The sequence below is a fragment of the Idiotropiscis lumnitzeri genome, chromosome 9, assembly GCF_059441095.1.
Source record: "Idiotropiscis lumnitzeri isolate Australia: NSW breed Sydney's pygmy pipehorse chromosome 9, RoL_Ilum_1.0, whole genome shotgun sequence".
NCBI classification, from domain to species: Eukaryota; Metazoa; Chordata; class Actinopteri; order Syngnathiformes; family Syngnathidae; genus Idiotropiscis; species Idiotropiscis lumnitzeri.
The window spans coordinates 20,673,247-20,693,296 of record NC_142399.1 but is presented as its reverse complement, the minus strand read 5'-3'; the positions used below and the strand labels follow the sequence as shown (position 1 = coordinate 20,693,296).

General features: G+C 48.4%; 1 non-coding gene across 1 annotated transcript; it reads left to right on the top strand.

The window, feature by feature from the left end:
* The first annotated feature begins 19,595 nt into the window (after positions 1-19,595).
* Positions 19,596-19,677, top strand: trnas-gcu (transfer RNA serine (anticodon GCU)). The gene has a single exon. It is a non-coding gene; the product is annotated as a tRNA-Ser (tRNA).
* The last annotated feature ends 373 nt before the right edge of the window (positions 19,678-20,050 follow it).

Genomic DNA, 20,050 nt, shown 5'->3' with positions numbered 1-20,050 from the left:
AAACCAGAGTGAGGTCCAGCAATACTTTAATAGCTCTGTTGGTAAAGCGGAGGACTTAAGTGATTCCGAGCACAAGTACTTTGCTCCCTGGTTTTCATCCGGCTCAAAGGATGTTGCCCCGAATTTCAAATCAATCAAAAATTGTAACTAAAGATCTGAAGGAAATTCATCCTCCCAGAGCCAAGGCTGGCCCTCCCAATTGGGAGAGCATCTAAATATATAAGGAACATGCCGCAATTACTGAATACTACCTGTTGTAAAATCCAATCTATATCGGTTGTCTGTCCCAATAGCACAAATCTGGTAAGTCAGTTGGCAAAGTGGAAAACTCTTGTGGTTCCACACCAAAATTTTGAAGTAGCTATTTCAAATGCAGCTCAAAGGACATTTTACTGGATTTTAAATCTTTATCAAGATTGAAAAAATGAAATAAAAATCTGTTGCGACTTCATCAAAATCCACTAGTCGGCCATCCTAACACCACAGGTAAGCACTCCCAATAATGCAGACTAGTGAAGCATCCCTGCGATAGCGCAGTTGGTAGAGAGGAGGACTGTAGAATTTGAAAACTGACATCCTTTCGGCGGAATGCGATGGAAGTTCTAATTGGAAATCCTTAGGTCGCTGGTTCAAATCCGGCTCGAAGGAACCATTACCGGCTTTCCAATTTTAATTCAAAACTGTAAATTAAAATCTTTGGTGAATTTGTATGAATCTACACAAGTCTAGTCTGGTCAATCCCAACGTCATGAGTAGGTGATCCCAAAACCAGAGTGAGGTCCAGCAATACTTTGATAGCTCTGTTGGTAAAGCGGAGGTCTTAAGTGATTCCGAGCACAAGTCCTTTGCTCCCTGGTTTTCATCCGGCTCAAAGGATGTTGCCCCGAATTTCAAATCAATCAAAAATTGTAACTAAAGATCTGAAGGAAATTCATCCTCCCAGAGCCAAGGCTGGCCCTCCCAATTGGGAGAGCATCTAAATATATAAGGAACATGCCACAATTACTGAATACTACCTGTTGTAAAATCCAATCTATATCGGTTGTCTGTCCCAATAGCACAAATCTGGTAAGTCAGTTGGCAAAGTGGAAAACTCTTGTGGTTCCACACCAAAATTTTGAAGTAGCTATTTCAAATGCATTGGTAGAGCGGAGGACTGTAGAGTGTGAAAACTGACATCCTTACGGCGGAACACGATGGATGTTTGAATTGGAAATCCTTAGGTTCCTGGTTCAAATCCGGCTCGAAGGAACTATTGCAGGGTTTCCAATTGTAATCCAAAACTGTCAATAAAAATCTTTGGCGAATTTGTCTGAATCTACTCAAGTCAATTTATATCTGGTTTCTCCCAACGTCATGAGTAGGGACTCCCCAAACCAGAGTGAGTTCCAGCAATACTTTGATAGCTCTGTTGGTAAAGCGGAGGACTAAAGTAATTCAGAGGACAAGTCCTTTGCTCCCTGGTTTTAATCCGGCTCAAAGGATGTTGCCCCGAATTTCAAATCAATCAAAAATTGTAACTAAAGATCTGATGCAAATTCAACCTCCCAGAGCCAAGGCTGGCGCTCCCAATTGGGAGAGCATCTAAATATATGAAGAACATGCCACAATTACTGAATACTACCTGTTGTAAAATCCAATCTATATCGGATGTCTGTCCCAATAGCACAAATCTGGTAACTCAGTTGGCAAAGTGGAAAACTGTTGTGGTTCCACACCAAAATTTTGAGGTAGCTATTTCAAATGGTCGGTGCAGTGAGTGTTTACTAAATAAAAAATTTATGAATTAATTTTAAAAAATGGTGTTTACTGAATGCAATAAAGGGAAGTTTAGTTTATGTGGCAATTAGCAGGTGTGGAGAAGCTTCATTCATTTTTTTTTAGCTTCACTGGTTATATCATGTGTTCTTATTTTATTAGTTCCACTTTGTTCTTCCATTTATACCAATTTAATTTAAATAATGTCAAATAAATGGTACTTGACCATGGGTGGATAGCAGTGAAAGCCCCCCCATGTTATTGGTGTATATATTGGTGGTACTGGGCTGGTATAATATTAGTGCCCCCATGTGGTCCGAACGTGTAGCTACAGAGCCACACACAAGTCTCCTGACACGCATTTGCAAATCAGCACACGCATTTGCGAGTCGTCCGCGGCAGGACTCTTGCAAACGTCACATGTAAGAAAACAGCCAATCAAAAGGTCCCGTTTTTACAGGTCGCCCATCTACGGATCTTTGTCCGCATTTAACCATGTGTATGTGCCAACAAATCGTTGTAACCATTTTTCTGATATTTGCAATATAAAAAAATAATGATTCAATTTAAAAAAAATGGTGTTTACTGAATGCAATAAAGGGAAGTATAGTTAATGTGGAAATTAGCAAGTGTGGAGAAGCTTCATTCATTTTTTTTTAGCTTCACTGGTTATATCATTTGTTCTTAGTTTATTAGTTCCACTTAATTCTTCCATTTATTCCAATTTAATTTAAATAATGTCAAATAAATGGTACGTGACCATGGGTGGATAGCAGTGAAAGCCCCCCCATGTTTATGAGGCGCCGTTCGGGACATAATTCAGGAATAGCTCTCATACTCACGAGTGAAATGCGTTCATACACATTACTGAAATGCGCTCATACACATTACTGAAATGCGCTCATACACATTACTGAAATGCGCTCATAAACACCAGTGAAATGCGCTCATACAAACAAACACTATGACAAGCTCGCTTAACAATCCAACATTTAAAAAAATAATAATTTATTTAACATTTAATGGATGGGCGCCACGACGATCGAGTGGTTGGCACGTCTGCCTCACAGTGCATAGATCCAGGATTCCAATCGGGGCTCCGGCCATCCTGTGTGGAGTTGGCATGTTCTTCCATGCCTGCATGGGTCCTCTCCGGGTTTCCTCCCACATTCCAAAAAAAAAGTCTCCTACCACACCGTTGAGTTTTCTCAAAGACCATGGTGCTTGGTTCTTGACGCTGGGAGGCTTGCCATCAATGCACAGGCCTTCCTGTGTCGGGTTTGCATGTTCTCCGGGTTCCTCCAGGTACTCTGGCATCCCCGTGACACTTTTGAGGTTAAGAGGTACTGATAATGGATGGATGGATCTTGTGTGTCTCTGTCTGGATCTTGAGAAGGTAACAAAGCGATTAAAGTCAATATGATTGACAATCGATGTTGCTTAAATAATAAGAGAACATCCCAATTGGACATACTAAACTACCGTATTTTCCGGACCATAGGGCGCACTCTAAAGTCGCAAATTTTCCCCAAAACCAACGGAGGAGCCTTGTAAAGCGACGCGCCCATTATATGGACGGAACATCCCTCTCGACCATCAACTGTTTTACTCATTGGGCTGTTCGGAGTGCATGTTAGCACACCCTACTGGTCAAAGTCTGAGTCATCTATGCTCCAAATTGACAGCGACTATACATTATGTGACTATGGTGTTTGGGTGATGGTGTAGGAGAAAGCTGGACAAAAGGGCAGCTGTCCACAATGTGTATAGTCTGTCTTATCATTTATGTTATTGCAAGCAAGAAACGTCCCAGGTTTAGACAACAGACTGCAAAAAGCCCAAAGCACAGCAGCACATCTCTCTAAACAGCCATGCACATCTCTCGAAACAGCCATGTGATTCTGAGTGGCTCCCAAGAAGCCATTGCTGTAATTGGCTAAGGCTGAGTGGCTCCCAAGAAGCCATTGCGATAATCTTTTTGTGTTATTTTTATTTCTTTTGGGTATATAGATGGCATGAGAAATACATGTTTTTATACATGTGTTAATCTTATTTCTTTGTTTCATTGTTTGCTTGTATGCTGAGTTTTTTTTTTTGGTTTTGATTTGAAACCGTGACTCTAAGGAGTGTGGTGACCAGTGAAGTCCCTCCCCTGATGTTATCTAGTAGTGCCATGGCACCTCTTAAGAGCTGATGGGGCTGCAGGGGCCCGCTGAGGGGGGCGGCCGTCCGACTGGGGCCGGCTAAGGGGGGTGGCCGACCGGCCCACCGAGGGGGCCTGCAAGAGGGATGATATCAGCAAGGGTTACATTTTACTGTTGTTCCGGGCTACTTAGAATTGCTCATAGCATTTACTATCCCCTGGGCGGAGGAAATGTTGGCTTCCTTCAAGCGTAAAAAGAGCACAGAACTCTGACCAGGTTGCTGAATGCAGGGATACAACTACTATAATTTACCATTTACCCTCATGTAGGCTGCTTGGGTTTGGTTTACACTGGGGCTTGGGTAGGCAAACACAGGTGGACACAATAAACATGACGAGACACACTAAACACAAGGAAAAAACATGAAACTAAATACGGAACCAAAAACACCAAATATGGATCATAACAACTTAGGCTGGCATGATTCACATTACATGTGTGATGCTCACAGAACAAGTATTTTGTTGAGATATTTCCTTCCATCTGAGCATCACTCTTTGTTGTCATTGTTTTGTTTTATGGTGTCAAATTTATGCTTCCATATTATATTAGTATGCGGTCAGGCCCCTGCCTTCCGGCCATGATCTCTGGCCTCAACCCCCCCGGTCTTATTCATAAAAATTGTAGGCCCCCGAACCCGATCGCCGCACCAGATTCGCCCCCCTAACCGCCGCCCCCCCCAAAAAAAAAGTGTCAGCGCCACACTGTGGGAGAGATGCTAACAGTTGATTTAAAGATCCTTAGCTGGCTAATTTAAAAAAAGCTTCCGGGCGTGAAGCCACCACGTTGTCAGGTTCGGTCGCCGGTCGGCGAGGAGGCGGTGGACCCAGAATGCGAGGAAGCAGGGCAAAGGGTAAAGTAAAGGGAATTTATTAAAGTAATCAAACGAGGACAAACAACGTGGCGTGAACAAACAAACGGGGCAGGGTGCAAAATAACAAAGACAAACTAAACGTGACTAAACTGGGTCAAGGACGAGGAACAACGATAGTGAACAAATACTGAGGTACATGAACGTGAACGAGAGCAAGAACGAGATCGGGAAGCGTCCGTGACAGTCCTGGTATGGAGTAATGTTCCGACGCTGAGCTGTCGGCAAGGGGTGGTTAAATAGTCCATTGATTAGGGGAGCAGATGGGAGTCAGGTGTGTGATTGTTAACGGGGGGCAGGTGTGTGGCTGACGAGGATGAGTGCTGAGGGGAAACGCCCCGAAAACAAGCAAAACAATAACACAAAAGCATGGAACTTAAAAACAATAACAAAAACCTGTCATGCCCGACGCGGATCATGACAGTACCCCCCCCTCAAGGGACGGATTCCAGACGTCCCACAGACAAATTAACAAAAAGAACCCCATGTCCAAAAACGAGGGTGGGCGGAAGGGGTCGGGAGGTGGGTCAACGACCCGCAATCGAAGCCGGTCTGGCGGATGTCCGGGAGGCCAGACCAGCGAGTCCTTTCGTGGCCATTCAGGGTGGCCCAACCCGCAAGTCCAGTCGTGGCCATTCGGGCGGGCGTCCGGGAGGCCAAACCAGGGAGTCCGACTGTGGCCATTCAGGCGGACGTCCGGGAGGTCCAGATCGCCACATCGAGTGCGCCGCCGAGGCTGAGACGAGAAGCGGCGGCGGGTCGCGGGGCGCAGCCGAGACAGGAACTTGGAGCGGCGACAAGTCGTCGAGCGTTGCTGACACAGGAACGTGGAGCGGCGGCTGGTCGTCGAGCGTTGCTGACACAGGAACGTAGAGCGGCGGCTGGTCGTTGAGCCCCGCCGAGTCAGGAACGTGGAGCGGCGGCTGGTTGTCGAACCCCGCCGAGAGAGGAACGTGGAGCGGCGGCTGGTCGTCGAGCCCTGCCGAGACAGGAACGTGGAGTGGCGGCTGGTCGTCGAACCCCGCCGTGACAGGAACGTGGAGCGGCGGCTGGTCCTCGAGTCCCGCCGAGACAGGAACGCGGAGCGGCGGCTGGTCGTCGAGCCCCGCCGAGACAGGAACGTGGAGCGGCGGCTGGTCGTCGAGCCCCGCCGAGACAGGAACGTGGAGCGGCGGCTGGTCGTCGAACCCCGCCGAGACAGGAACGTGGAGCGGCGACGGATCATCAGGCACCGCCGGGACCGGAACTTGGAGTAACGGCAGATCGTCGAGCGCCGCCGAAGCAGGAACCAGGAGCGGCCGTGGGTCGTCGGGCGCTGCCGGGACCAAGACGAGCAGTGGCGACGGGTTGTCGGATGCCGCCGAGGCAAGAGCGGGGCGCGATGGTGGGTCGTCGTGCGTCGCCGAGACTAAGGTGAGACGCGGCGGCGGACCGTCGTCCATCGCGGGCACCGGAACCGTCGGGCGCCGCTGAGGCAGATACGGCAGGCGGCTGGTCGCCGTCCACCGCCGAGGCAGGAACCTGGAGTGACGGCTGCGGGCCGTGCTCTGCCGAAACGTGAGTTTGGGGCGGAAGCAAGGCGTGCTCCGCTTGAACTAGGGCTTGGGGCGGACGCCATACAGGCTCCGCAGGTACGGGAACAAGGGACGGACGCAAAGCGTGCTCCGCCTGAACGTGAACTTGGGACGGACGCAGGATGTGCTCCGCCTGAACGAGAACTTGGGACGGACGCGAACAAGGGACGGACGCAAAGCGTGCTCCGCCTGAACGTGAACTTGGGACGGACGCAGGATGTGCTCCGCCTGAACGAGAACTTGGGACGGACGCAAGACGTGCTCCGCCTGAACATGAACTTGGGACGGACGCGGGATGTGCTCCGCCTGAACGAGAACTTGGGACGGACGCACAACGTGCTCCGCCGGAACGTGAACTTGGGACGGACGCAGGGCGTGCTCCGCCGGAACGTGGACTTGGGGCGGACGCGGGATGTGCTCCGCCTGAACGAGAACTTGGGACGGACGCACAACGTGCTCCGCCGGAACGTGAACTTGGGACGGACGCAGGGCGTGCTCCGCCGGAACGTGGACTTGGGGCGGACGCGGGACGTGCGCCGCCAGAACAGGGACTTGAAGCGCCGGAACGGGGCTTAGCAGCTGGTGAGGAGCCGGAACGGGGCTCAGCAGCTGGCGAGGAGCCGGAACAGGACTCAGCAGCTGGCGGGGAGCCGGGACGGGGCTCAGCAGCTGGCGGGGAGCCGGGACGGGGCTCAGCAGCTGGCGGGGAGCCGGGACGGGGCTCAGCAGCTGGCGGGGAGCCGGGACGGGGCTCAGCAGCTGGCGGGGAGCCGGGACGGGGCTCAGCAGCTGGCGGGGAGCCGGGACGGGGCTCAGCATCTGGCGGGGAGCCGGGACGGGGCACAGCAGCTGGCGGGGAGCTGGGACGGGGCACAGCAGCTGGCGAGGAGCCGGGACGGGACGCTGCAGCTGGCGAGGAGCCGGGACGGGACGCTGCAGCTGGCGAGGAGCCGGGGTGGTCTACAGCCGCTGACGTGGAGGCGGCGTGGTCTGCAGCAGCTGACGTGGAGGCGGCGTGGTCTGCAGCAGCTGACATGGAGGCGGCATGGTCTGTGCCGCTAGCGGGGAGACTGCGGCGGCCCGGGCGCAGCAGGCGGGCCGGGCGCAGCCGAGACGGGGAACCTGATCCCTATCCGCCTGCCGCCATAGGGGATCAGGGGAATGGGAGACGCGAGAGACCGAGACTAGGGGTGCTGGTGAACGTGAGCTATGAGACGAAACGAGAACGTGACCAGGTGCGGAAACCGATGGGGGACGAGGTGTACGTGAACTGTGAGACGCAACGGGAACGTGACTAGGTGCAGAATTTGACGGGGGAAGAGGTGAACGACGTGGCTGTGACTTGCGCGACCCGGGGAGGGGAGCGCGCGTGGTACCGTGGGGAGTAGCCGAACCCCCACTGAGGCGCCATCGTTGGCCGCCACGTGGGGGTGCCCGGAAGGCCAACCGGGTGCCCCAGTAAGGGCTCGCAGTGGCAGAAGGGGAGAAAGGGTCAGAAGTCATCGTCCGAGGGAGAGTCATTAGTGAATTCCGACTCTGAGTCGTCGTCTGAATCCGAGTCGAGTTGCACGGGAGGAGGCATGACGGAGGGGTACGCATTAACGGGATCGTGAAACAAGAAGGGTGAAACCGATGTGGAACGAAAAATGGAACCTACATGGTGGAAACGGGGTTGGTCGGCAGGCGGAGGGGAGTAGTCGGAGCGAAGACGACGGTGCCGCCGCCGAGAGCCTCCCGCTGGGTCCGGATGTGGTCGGAACATTCCGTCAGGTTCGGTCGCCGGTCGGCGAGGAGGAGGTGGACCCAGAATGCGAGGAAGCAGGGCAAAGGGTAAAGTAAAGGGAATCTATTAAAGTAATAGAACGAGGACTAACAACGTGGCGTGAACAAACAAACGGGGCAGGGTGCAAAATAACAAAGAAAAACTAAACGTGACTAAACTGGGTCAAGGACGAGGAACAACGATAGTGAACAAATACTGAGGTACATGAACGTGAACGAGAGCAAGAACGAGATCGGGAAGCGTCCGTGACAGTCCTGGTATGGAGTAATGTTCCGACGCTGAGCTGTCGGCAAGGGGTGGTTAAATAGTCCATTGATTAGGGGAGCAGATGGGAGTCAGGTGTGTGATTGTTAACGGGGGGCAGGTGTGTGGCTGACGAGGATGAGTGCTGAGGGGAAACGCCCCGAAAACAAGCAAAACAATAACACAAAAGCATGGAACTTAAAAACAATAACAAAAACCTGTCATGCCCGACGCGGATCATAACACACGTGAGAGATGCTAACGGTATATTTAAAGATCGTTAGCTGGCTAATTTACTTTTCAAATATGCTTACTTTATTCTGGGCTTATTATGGTTTTATTTGTCTCCTTCTTCGGATATTTTATTTTCAACAGTCTAAAAAGGTTCATTAGGAAGCATGCAACGTCATATATCGTGTTTCTTTGTTTTGTTAATTAAACAAAGGCCACAAGTCATAAACCTGAAATAAAACAGAAAGAAAAAGTCTCAATGATACAATGTTATCTCTAAATGAATTGAATATACCATAAACAGTTGCCCATTGCAAAGATAACTATTCATATATAACCACTGTGAATCCGTTGCTATTGTTTAAAACTATAGGATATGTCCTTATCCAAACAACAGAATTAATTTTTAGTTTAATAACAAAACTAACTCAAAATAATCACTTTCAACTATTAACTACAATAGCCATGAGGCATTGCATTGTCAACACACGCTCACAGCGGTGTCATGCCAAAGTACTTACCCCCGAAAAAATCTGTATCCCCTGACGCGGGACGACACCGGTGGACAGGGAGACAGAGGCGGATTAGGGGGGAGGACTACACCTGTGTCGGTAAGGTCGCAGCTATTAGAATCCATTATGTTTTAACTCAATATGAGATTGAATATTTCAACAACAGAAAAATAAATTTGAATAATTTTAAAAGTGGAACATCTCTCGCTTGGCTGACCGATCAACGTTCAAAGGAGGGCACAATAGATATGATGGTAAACTGAGTTTCTCAATTATATTTTCAATTATATCCCATACCTCAAGTTCAACCGCGACGAGCTGCTATCCAAAGGAGGTAGGATCCACTCCACCACCTTTACTCCTACTGAGTGTGGGTCTGCAGGGTGGAGATGCCATTGCCATTCTCTTACATTTCTGGCAGTCACGTCTTCAACTGCTGCTCTCTGCAAACAGGTCAGGTGACTATGTAGCTACCTGAAAGTAGGCCGAGCACCCAAGAAGTTTGTGCCTCTATCGTACCATAACTTTTTGGGTTGTCCCCGTTGTTGAAAAATGACCGCAAATTTTAACAAAATGACGGACCTGATTCACTCGCACTTTGGCTGTTGGTCATTGTGATATATATATATATATATATATATATATATATATATGGGGACTTCAGAAGCAAATCTTTGATCTGTGTGTGTATATATATATATATATATATATATATATATATATATATATATATATATATATATATATATATATATATATATATATATATATATATATATATATATATATATATGTGTGTGTATATGTATGTGTTTTTTCCAATATTTTGCAGCCTAAATTTTTATTTAAACATCAACAAATTCACATTATTTGCATTGTATTCATAATTAGATGTTCAAACCAAATGTCTCGGTTCCACAATCAAAAGAAAACAGAACTGGCTTTGCGATTCCAATCTTTTAAAGGGGAATGTATGTTTCCAATCCAGTCATCTTTCATTTCTTCAAATTTACCCTTCTTAAACTTGTGTTTTTTGACCACTTAGGTAAATGGACCACCGTCAAAAGACCCTGGACACCTGCTGAGGTAAAGGCAGTGGAGCGCCATCTTGGACTGTGTATTAGATTGAACCAAGTTCCTGTAAAAAGTGAATGCCAGAGTTGTATTGATGCAGAAACTGCAACGCTCGGAACCAAAGACTGACTGGAGGGCAGTCAAATATTTTAAAAAATATAGAATCACTTCTCTAAGAAGGAAGCTCCAGTAGATGGCCATTCATGTTTGTTTTGCAGCCATGGCATTAATTGCCCACAGAGGCCCATGTCCTTGGGGGAAAAAAAATCAAACACTGGCTTGACAGTCATTTGTCTTTTTTAAGGAAATCAGTCAAGCATTCTGCCAGTTGCTATGAACTGGTACTTTGTTTGACACTGTGTACCCAAGTCCATTTATCCTTAAGCCGAATTTGGTGTTTCGTTCTGGAGACAGACCGTTCCGTCTGTCCCGGATGGAAGCCCATTTTGGGGTCAAGTTTTAAAAAAAAAGACTGACCAAGCGAGGGCGGAAGTGGGTTCGTCTGTCCTTTTTTGGGCCTTGCCCCCATCAAATACCAGCTACCACAATGTATGTGGTATTGATGCAAAGTTCAATTTCCCTGCTTTTAGAATCGGTTCAAATTATGTAAAATTATTTCCTTGCTTATGTGTCGCTTCCCTCGCCCACACACATGAACACCATCGAAAAGGATGAAAGCCCGGTATAAGGACAGAGCGCGAACAAGAACGGAAGGTGATAATTTCCTGAATAAGGGTGGAGGACAGAAGGTTGCCCAAGTGGAAGATGGACTTGCAAAATAGGGTGAAGTGCCCATTTCCACCCTCAAACATTTAAGTCCTTCCCAGGATTGTTCTTTTGGAATTTTAATTACAGTTGGGTTTTTTTTCGTTTTGAGTTTTGTATTTTAAATTCACTTGGTTTTAATTACTTTTCAGGGCAGCTTTTAGTTTTTGTTCGCTTTATTTTTTGGGGGGGTAAATATTGTTTTAGTATTAATTTCGTAAGTGTGCAAGACTTAAACACCATGGTAAGTAAATTTCACCAAAATTTAAACAATTTGATAATAAAGGCTACATTTTAACCATCCGCAGACTTTGACTTACATTAAGTGCATCGTATAACACCGCTTCTATAGTTACAGGCAAGTATGCACTATAATTGAAGCTGGGCTGCCTTGTTTGCCAATTTTTCACATTCTAAAGTGGATAAAAGACCACATTTTATGTTTGTTTCATCAATGTAAAATGCTGTTTCAGTATTTTTTTAAAGAAGTTTTTGTTAGTTTGTTAACGTTTTCAGTTCCAGTTTTAGTTTTGTTTTTGTTAACTATAATAACACTGGTCCCCACTTAGGTAGATAAACTTAAGTGTGCATGTGTGTTATGGAAGTGGACCTCATAACGCCTGACCGCTGTTGGAATTTATCTTTAAATCAATGTTAGAATTTAATCTTAAACCAATGTAAACTCAAATTGGTAATCTAACTCCAATTTGCGACTTTACCCAACTCTCACTCATCCAACAATATGCACGCTCGTTCTGCAATAGAAAGGTATCAGGAAGCCGGCATTTTCACGCACGAGTGGATTTATTCCCAATACACAGATTTATTACATAATCGCCTGGGTCTCGGATCCCTCTCAATACAACTCTACACCTCTCCTGCCATCCACAGAACTCTACTGAACTTTTTCCGAGTAGCCCAGTAGTGAATATACAATATGTAAATGACACAAAGACAAAGGCATCCTGGCATGAGTCTATTGGCTATTGTTAGAATAATATTTAGAGGTTATTATACATTTGCCATGACGCAACTTTATTTCAATACATGGTGCACATATCATGTTGCAAATTAGTGGAGTGGACTATGCTTGAGTGTTTACAGTCAGAGTGGAGGTACAGGAGGACATCTCTACTGCAGAGAGGTGCCTGCAATTGGCAGGGCGGTGGCACTTCTTCAGAAGTGAGGATGAAGTAAACAACATCGTGATGAGTCCTGATAAAGAAGTTGGCCTCAAAGTCTGAAGCAAGCAACATCGTGCTGGGTCCTGATAAAAGATGTTGACGTCAAAGTCAGCTGCGACCCACGACGGCACGCTCATGATAAACCGGACTAAACCAGCTTTTGAGAAGACGAACTGTACCACCCTTGAGTGTAATCTGATTTCTCGAAGTGTAATCTGATTCCTCGATGTTATAAAAGGGAATGTATGAAAAACATCGAGGAACAGAAGGGAGATGAAGTTGCCAAATAACCTTTATTGAACTCTCTGTATCCACTTGAGCTGGGTGCCTCTCTCTTTTCAGCTATGAACCCTATATGTCAAATTGGCGAACCTGACATAAAATTGGTCCTTCAGAGCCGTGAACCCAACATACTGGAGGTGTCCAGGGGCGGAGCCGACGACCGGGAACAATCGTGGCCACGACGAGGATTACTATTCTTTTTTTTTGGAACCTGATCCTCGGCTCTGCTGCTGAATACTGAAGGTTGAAGGGAAGCTGCGGAGGGAGACACTCGGCTCATCTTTGGTGAGTGTGTCATTTCCGAATGGGATGAATGTGTGCATGTGAAGGTACGTAGTTAAATTCCGCATAAACAGGAGGGCGGACTCCTCTGCAAATTAGTAGTTAAATTCCGTGGATATCGGAGGGCGGACTCCACTACGACTAGACAGAGTAAGTCTTTAAAACTGTGTAAAACCGTAAGAATACTAGTCAATGTTACGTGAAGAGACAGAGATAGTCTATAAAACTGATAGAGGATAACAGGGTGTATCCTCCACGCGCGTTTGAAAAGAGAAAAAAAGAAAAAACTGTGTGAATGGGAAAAGTGTGCATGGAGGCTTGCAACCTCATTTTGGAAACAGTAAAAAAGCTAACAGAAAGGATCCGAAACAACAATTGACGTGTAAGGACTGGAAATTTATAGAAAGCCAATGTCCGGAAAAAGTAAAACATTTAAACTCATGGATAACAAAATATGAATTCGCTGGTCAGCTTAATAGACAAAAAATAGTCGACTTACAAAATAAAACAAAGAGAGGAGGAAAAAAAAGAAAAAAAAGAGAGGTGAATAAAGACGGATATGAAGATACAGAATTTTGGATGGCAATGGCACAAAGACGGAAACTAGATAAAAATAACAAAACCAAATTGCAACATTTAAATGTTCCACACATACTGTGGATACTGATGACATTACTTTAGGAAAGATAAGACAGCAAAAGAATGTATCCTGCAGTTAACTTTAGCTTGCTCTTATTGGTCTTTCTTCTCCCGCCGAATCCCGTGGCGACTCCTCCTGGTTGTGCTTTGTTCATCTCGGCTTTCCCCTCCTTCTGGTGATCCTGCAACATTCCATCCTTGCACAACCCCCGCAACCCCCATTCTGTTGCTTATGCTCCCACACACACAGTTTCACCCCCACACACACTCTCAGCATTTTACAGTATCACATTTTCATACACTGGATGCAGCAACATCTAATGAACTATGTTAAGCTCAAACTCTTATATTCCTTTAATAGTCAAATGTATGAAATCCTTTAAGTGTAACCGAAGTTTGGACCATGCTAATGACAAGACCCTCAGGAGAGGAATGCAGGAAGATTAGATCAAGGCTGCAACAAAGGTGTGAACGAGATCCCTCTGAAACAATGGACTTCCATGCCGGGATCACAAAAGTGGCTCCTAGCAGTCTACCCTTTGTTCTGTTTAGATTGACTGCCATGATTACATTATCCTTTACCGCTAAAAAAAAGGACCCGACAAGTGACCAAAAAACAGGTCAGAAAAAAAAAGTTTATAAATATCACTTCAAATTAGAAGAATTTTAATCAGATTTTTTGGGGGATTGTTCCAGATTTTTTTCACAGCTGTAGTGCCACTGGAAAGGATAGACCCCACAAGTGTACTAAAATAAAGTGGACCTCACAATTGGTAAAAATGAGTAAGTGTTTGTGTGTGTGAGAGCACGTGAGAGTGAACCTCTTCCCCAGGTACCTCGGATCGTGGCCTGATGAGCACCTGACGTGAATTTGTGTGAATTTGACGTGCCTATAATTCTTTTTTTTTGGTTTGGAGTGTAGTGCCCCTAGATTAGTGGCAGAACCATGTGGCCATTACAAATTGAGCTCATGGATGTTGGACCCTGAGTGCAACTGGGCCCTTGTTGCTGCACTGTGGGAGGCAGGCTGCCCTGGCACCTATCTGATCAGTCAGGAGGAAACCGTTCGCTAACACCGCGACTGCATCCATAAGTTCACGTAATGTCTGTTCATGCCAACCATCTGCCCTTGATTAAATGATGTTTGATGCCCCCTATCTGGATCTGTAGTATCCGTCTCGCCGGAAGATATATCGCATTGTGTAAATGCGCGTGAATGAGGGTCGCTGAAATGCAGATACTGGAAATGTCAGGGATCGCCGGTCGGCGAGGAGGGGAAGGACCCAAGATGCGAGGAAGCAGGGATAAGGGTAACTTAAAGGGAATTTATTTGACAAATCAAAACCAAAAAGGCAAACAAGGTACTAGTCGAACTAACGTGACTAAACAGAACCAAAACCGAGGAAAGAAGACCGTGACAAAACTAGGGACAAGAGCGGGAGCCAGAGCGGGAGCGAGGGCGGGGGCGAGAGCGGGAACCTAAGCGTGAGCGAGATCGGGGAGCAGCCGTAACAGTCCAAAACAGAGCAGCAACAGGGAGCCAAGCGGGGTAATGATCCGACACTGGGTTGATGGCATGGGAAGCTTAAATAGTCCGGTAATCAGGGGAGCAGATGGGGATCAGGTGTGTGATGGGTAACGATGAGCAGGTGCGTGACTGGTGAGGACGAGTGCTGAGGGGGAAACGCCCCGAAAGCAAGCAAAACAATAACAAAACCGCATGCGCACAAAAACAATAACAAAAAACCCTGTCATGCCCGACGCGGATCATGACAGTATCCCCCCCCCTTAAGGGACGGATCCCAGACGTGTTTCCTGCAAGTCCAACAGGTGTCAGTATTCAGCAACACAGTGTCAACACAGTGTCATTACATTGTGTCACTGTGTCGAAACGATACAGGATGCCTCATCTACCCATCACTCGCAAACAAGGTACTTGGAGCAAACAAACGTGACAAAGTGCAAAACAACGACGAGTAACAAACGCGGCTGGGCAGAACTAAACAGGACTATGACACAGGGACAGGAACCAGGGATAAGCGACCGTGACAATGAAGCATGAAGCATGACGCATGACGCATGACGCATGAGCAAGGACGATGAACAAAGGGCAACAGTGACATCCAAAAAAGGTCAATGCACCGACGCAGAGTAGTCAGCGCGGGGCGTTTAAATAGTGAATTAATCAAGGAGTCAACGAGTAACGGGTGCGGGACTGGTGGGCGCGTCTCTCCAGCAGTGAGGTAATCAAGGAGTAAACGAGTAGCTGGTGCGTGGCTGGTGGGCGCGTCTCTCCAGCCAACACGACACGACAGGACACGCGCTGGAAGGAAACGCCCCCCCCACGCCAGTTGAGCAAACGTAAACAAAACATGACATGACGGAAACGGACCTTGACATCCTCGGCTTCTCCGGACCATCGCTGAACTGTGCGTGTCACAGCTGGCTGCCTGTGGACCAGAGGTTTGTACACAGGCAGGAGAGCAACCAAGTTGTGGTCAGCTTTGCCCAGCGGGGGGAGGGGCAGTGATGTGTACGCCTCCTTGGTGTTGGCATAGAAAAGGTTCAATATTTTATTGTCTCTGGTGTGGCAGGTTACATATTGTGTGAATGAAGGCAGAGAGGAGATGGGAGAAGCATGATTGAAGTCACCAGAGATAAGGAGCAGGGCATTTGGGTGCTGTGTTTGTAGCCTGCTCACAGCTGCAGTCAGTACGTCACAGGCTGTCTCACTGTTAGCAGAGGGTGGCACGTACGCCGCCACCGTGATCACATGACTGAACTCTCGCCGTAAATAGAACGGACGCATGCTAACAGCTATTAGCTCAATGTCCCGACTGCAAAGTTGATCCTTAACAGTTATGTGCCCAGGGTTACACCATCTATGATTAACAAACACAGCCAGCCCTCCCCCTTTCCTCTTACCGCTCTTCAGTGTCCTGTCCGCGCGTAGTATTTGGAAGCCGTCCAATTCCACGACGGCGTCCGGCGTTAGCTCTGGTAGCCACGACTCCGTGAACACCAGCAAGCTAGCCTCCCGGACAATCCTCTCGTGTCGGGTTAGCGCTGTTAGCTCGTCCATTTTATTGGGGAGGGATCTAACATTCCCCACAATAACGGACGGGAGGACGGGGTGGTATCGTCTCCTCCTTGCCTCAACGCATTTTCTTGGTTGGTTACACTGTGGGAAAGTTGTTTCACCCTGTTGTTTTGGATATGTTGAGGTTTCTCTGGGATTTTTGTTCTAAAGCCAATTGAATCAGTATCTAAATACAGAAAGAACCGACGTCTAAGCGCAGTCCTGTTCTACCAAACCGAATTTGACAGAAATGTTGCATTTCTTGACTTCCAAAAAACTCCAACTTCCGCATGGTCATTAAGCTCAGCCACCGTCTGGACTGGGAGACACTTTTCAGTACACGTGTTCAATCAAACTCGTCCCTCAGGGGATGTGGAGGGTTCTCTTGAAACATGCAAGATTTTGAGAAATTAGAATCAGTCTTTAAATTGGAAGGGAACCAAAGTCTAAACACAGTCCTGGTCCAAGTAAACGGAGTTGAACCTAATACTACCTTTCTACACTTACAAAAATATCCAAATTCATCTTGGTTACTAAGCCTTCTGAATTTAGAGACACCACACTGCTCCTCTTGGATCTGAGATTCAACCTCCCGACGGACCCTCCTCTCCTGTACCCCTGAGTAGACCTTACCAGGGAGGCTGAGGAGTGTGATTCCTTTATAATTGGAACACACCCTCCGGGTCCCCCTTCTTAAAAAGGGGGACCACCACCCCGGTCTGCCAATCCAGAGGCACTGTCCCCGATGTCCACGCAATGTTGTAGAGGCGTGTCAACCATGACAGCCCCACAACATCCAGAGCCCTAAGGAACTCCGGGCGGATCTCATCCACCCCCGGGGCCTTGCCACCAAGGAGCTTGTTAACCACCTCGGTTACTTCAGCCCCTGAGATAGATGAGTCCACCACGGAGTCCTCAGGCTCTGCTTCCTCAATGGAAGGCGTGTCGGTAGAATTGAGGAGGTGTTCGAAGTATTCTCCCCACCGACTCACAACGTCCCGAGTCGAGGTCAGCAGCACCCCATCTCCACTATAAATAGTGTTGATGGTGCACTGCTTCCCTCTCCTGAGGCGACGGATGGTGGACCAGAATTTCTTCGAAGCCGTCTGGAAGTCGTTTTCCATGGCCTCACCGAACTCCTCCCACGCCCGAGTTTTTGCTTCGGCAACCACCGAAGCCGTATTCTGCTTGGCCAGTCGGTACCTGTAATCTGCCTCCGGAGTCCCACAGGCCAGAAAGGCCCGATAGGACTCTTTCTTCAGCCTGACAGCATCCCTTACCGCCGGTGTACACCAGCGGGTTCGGGGGTTGCCGCCACGACAGGCACCGACAACCTTGCGTCCACAGCTTCGATCGGCTGCCTCAACAATGGAGGCACGAAACATGGTCCTCTCAGACTGAATGTCCGCTGCCTCCCCCGGCACGTGGGCAAAGTTCTGCCGGAGGTGGGAGTTGAAACTCTTTCTGACAGGGGATTCTGCCAAGCGTTCCCAGCAGACCCTCACAATACGCTTGGGTCTGCCGGGTCGGACCGGCATCTTCCCCCACCATCGGAGCCAACTCACCACCAGGTGGTGATCAGTTGACAGCTCCGCCCCTCTCTTCACCCGAGTGTCCAAAACATGCGGCCGCAAATCCGATGACACGACTACAAAGTCGATCATCGAACTGCGGCCTAGGGTGTCCTGGTGCCAAGTGCACATATGGACACCCTAATGCTTGAACATGGTGTTCGTTATCGACAATCCATGACGAGCACAGAAGTCTAGTAACAGAACACCACTCGGGTTCAGATTGGGGGGGCCATTCCTGCCAATCACGCCCTTCCAGGTCTCATTGTCGTTACCCACGTGAGCATTGAAGTCCCCCAGCAGGACGAAGGAGTCTCCAGGGGGAACGCTCTCCAGCACACCCTCCAAAGACTCCAAAAAGGGTGGGTACTCTGAACTGCTGTTTGGTGCATAAGCACAAACAACAGTCAGCACCCGTCCCCCCACCTTGAGGCGGAGGGAGGCTACCCTCTCGTCTACCGAGGTAAACCCCAGTGTACAGGCGCCAAGCCGGGGGGCAATAAGTATGCCCACACCTGCTCGGCGTCTCTCACCTTGGGCAACTCCAGAGTGGAAGAGTGTCCAACCCCTCTCAAGAGGACTGGTACCAGAGCCTAAGCTGTGTGTGGAGGTGAGCCCGACTATATCTAGTCAGAATTTCCCTGCCTCGCACACCAGCTCAGGCTCCTTCCCTGCCAGAGAGGTGACATTCCATGTCCCAAGAGCTAGTTTCTGTAGCCGGGGATAAGAGCGCCAAGGTCCCTGCCTCTTGCCGCTGCCCGACTTGCATTGCACCGAACCCCTTTGGCCCCTCCCACAGGTGGTGAGCCCATGTCAGGGGGAACCCACGTTGCCTCGTCGGGCTGAGCCCCATGGGTGCAGGCCCGGCCACCAGGCGCTCGCCAATGAGCCCCACCTCCAGGCCTGGCTCCCGAGGGGGGCCCCGCTGACCCGCGTCCGGGCAAGGGAAATCGTGGTCCATGTATTGTGGTCATCATTGGCGTTCTTGTGAGCCATGCTTTGTCTGGACCCTCACCTAGGACCTGTTTGCCAAGGGTGACCCTACCAGGGGCATAAAAGCCCCCGACAACTTAGCTCCTAGGATCATTGGGACACGCAAACCCCTCCACCATGATAAGGTGACAGCTCAATTAAATCAGTATCTAAATATTAAAAGAATCAACGTCTAAGCGCAGTCCTGCTCTACCAAACCGAATATGACAGAAATGTTGCATTTCTTGACTTCCAAAAAACTTAAACTTCCGCATCGTCATTATGCTCAGCCACTATCTGGACTGGGAGCTACTTTTCAGTCCATGTGTTCAATCAAACCCGTCCCTCAGGGGATGTGGAGGGTTCTCTTGAAACATGCAAGGTTTTGAGAAATTAGAATCAGTCTTTAAATTGAAAGGGAACCAAAGTCTAAACACAGTCCTGGTCCAAGTAAACAGAGTTTAACCCAATACTACCTTTCTACACTGACAAAAATATCCAACTTCATCTTGGTTACTAAGCCTTCTGAATTTAGAGACACTTTTCAGTCCTTTGGAAAACCACAAGAACTGATGAGGTGGCCGAGTGGTTAAGGCGATGGACTGCTAATCCATTGTGTTCTACACCCATGGGTTCGAATCCCATCCTCATCGAATCGCTGCATTTTCTTAGTTGGTTATATTGTGGGAAGCTTGTTTCACCCTGTTGTTTAGGATATGTTGAGGTATCTCTGGTATTTTTAATTGTCTAAAGCCAATTAAATCATCCACCCATCCATCCAATATCCTCGGGTCGCGGAGGCAGCAGCTTCAGCAGGGAAGCCCAGACTTCCCGCTCCCCAGCCACATCTTTCAGCTCTGCCGGAGGGATGCCGAGGCGTTCCCAGGCCAGCTGGGAGACGTAGTCTCTCCAGCGTGTCCTGGGTCGTCCTCTGGGCCTCCTGCCGGTGGGACATGCCCGGAACACCTCCCCAGGGAGGCGTCCACGAGGCATCCTAAAGAGATGCACGAGCCACCTCATCTGGCT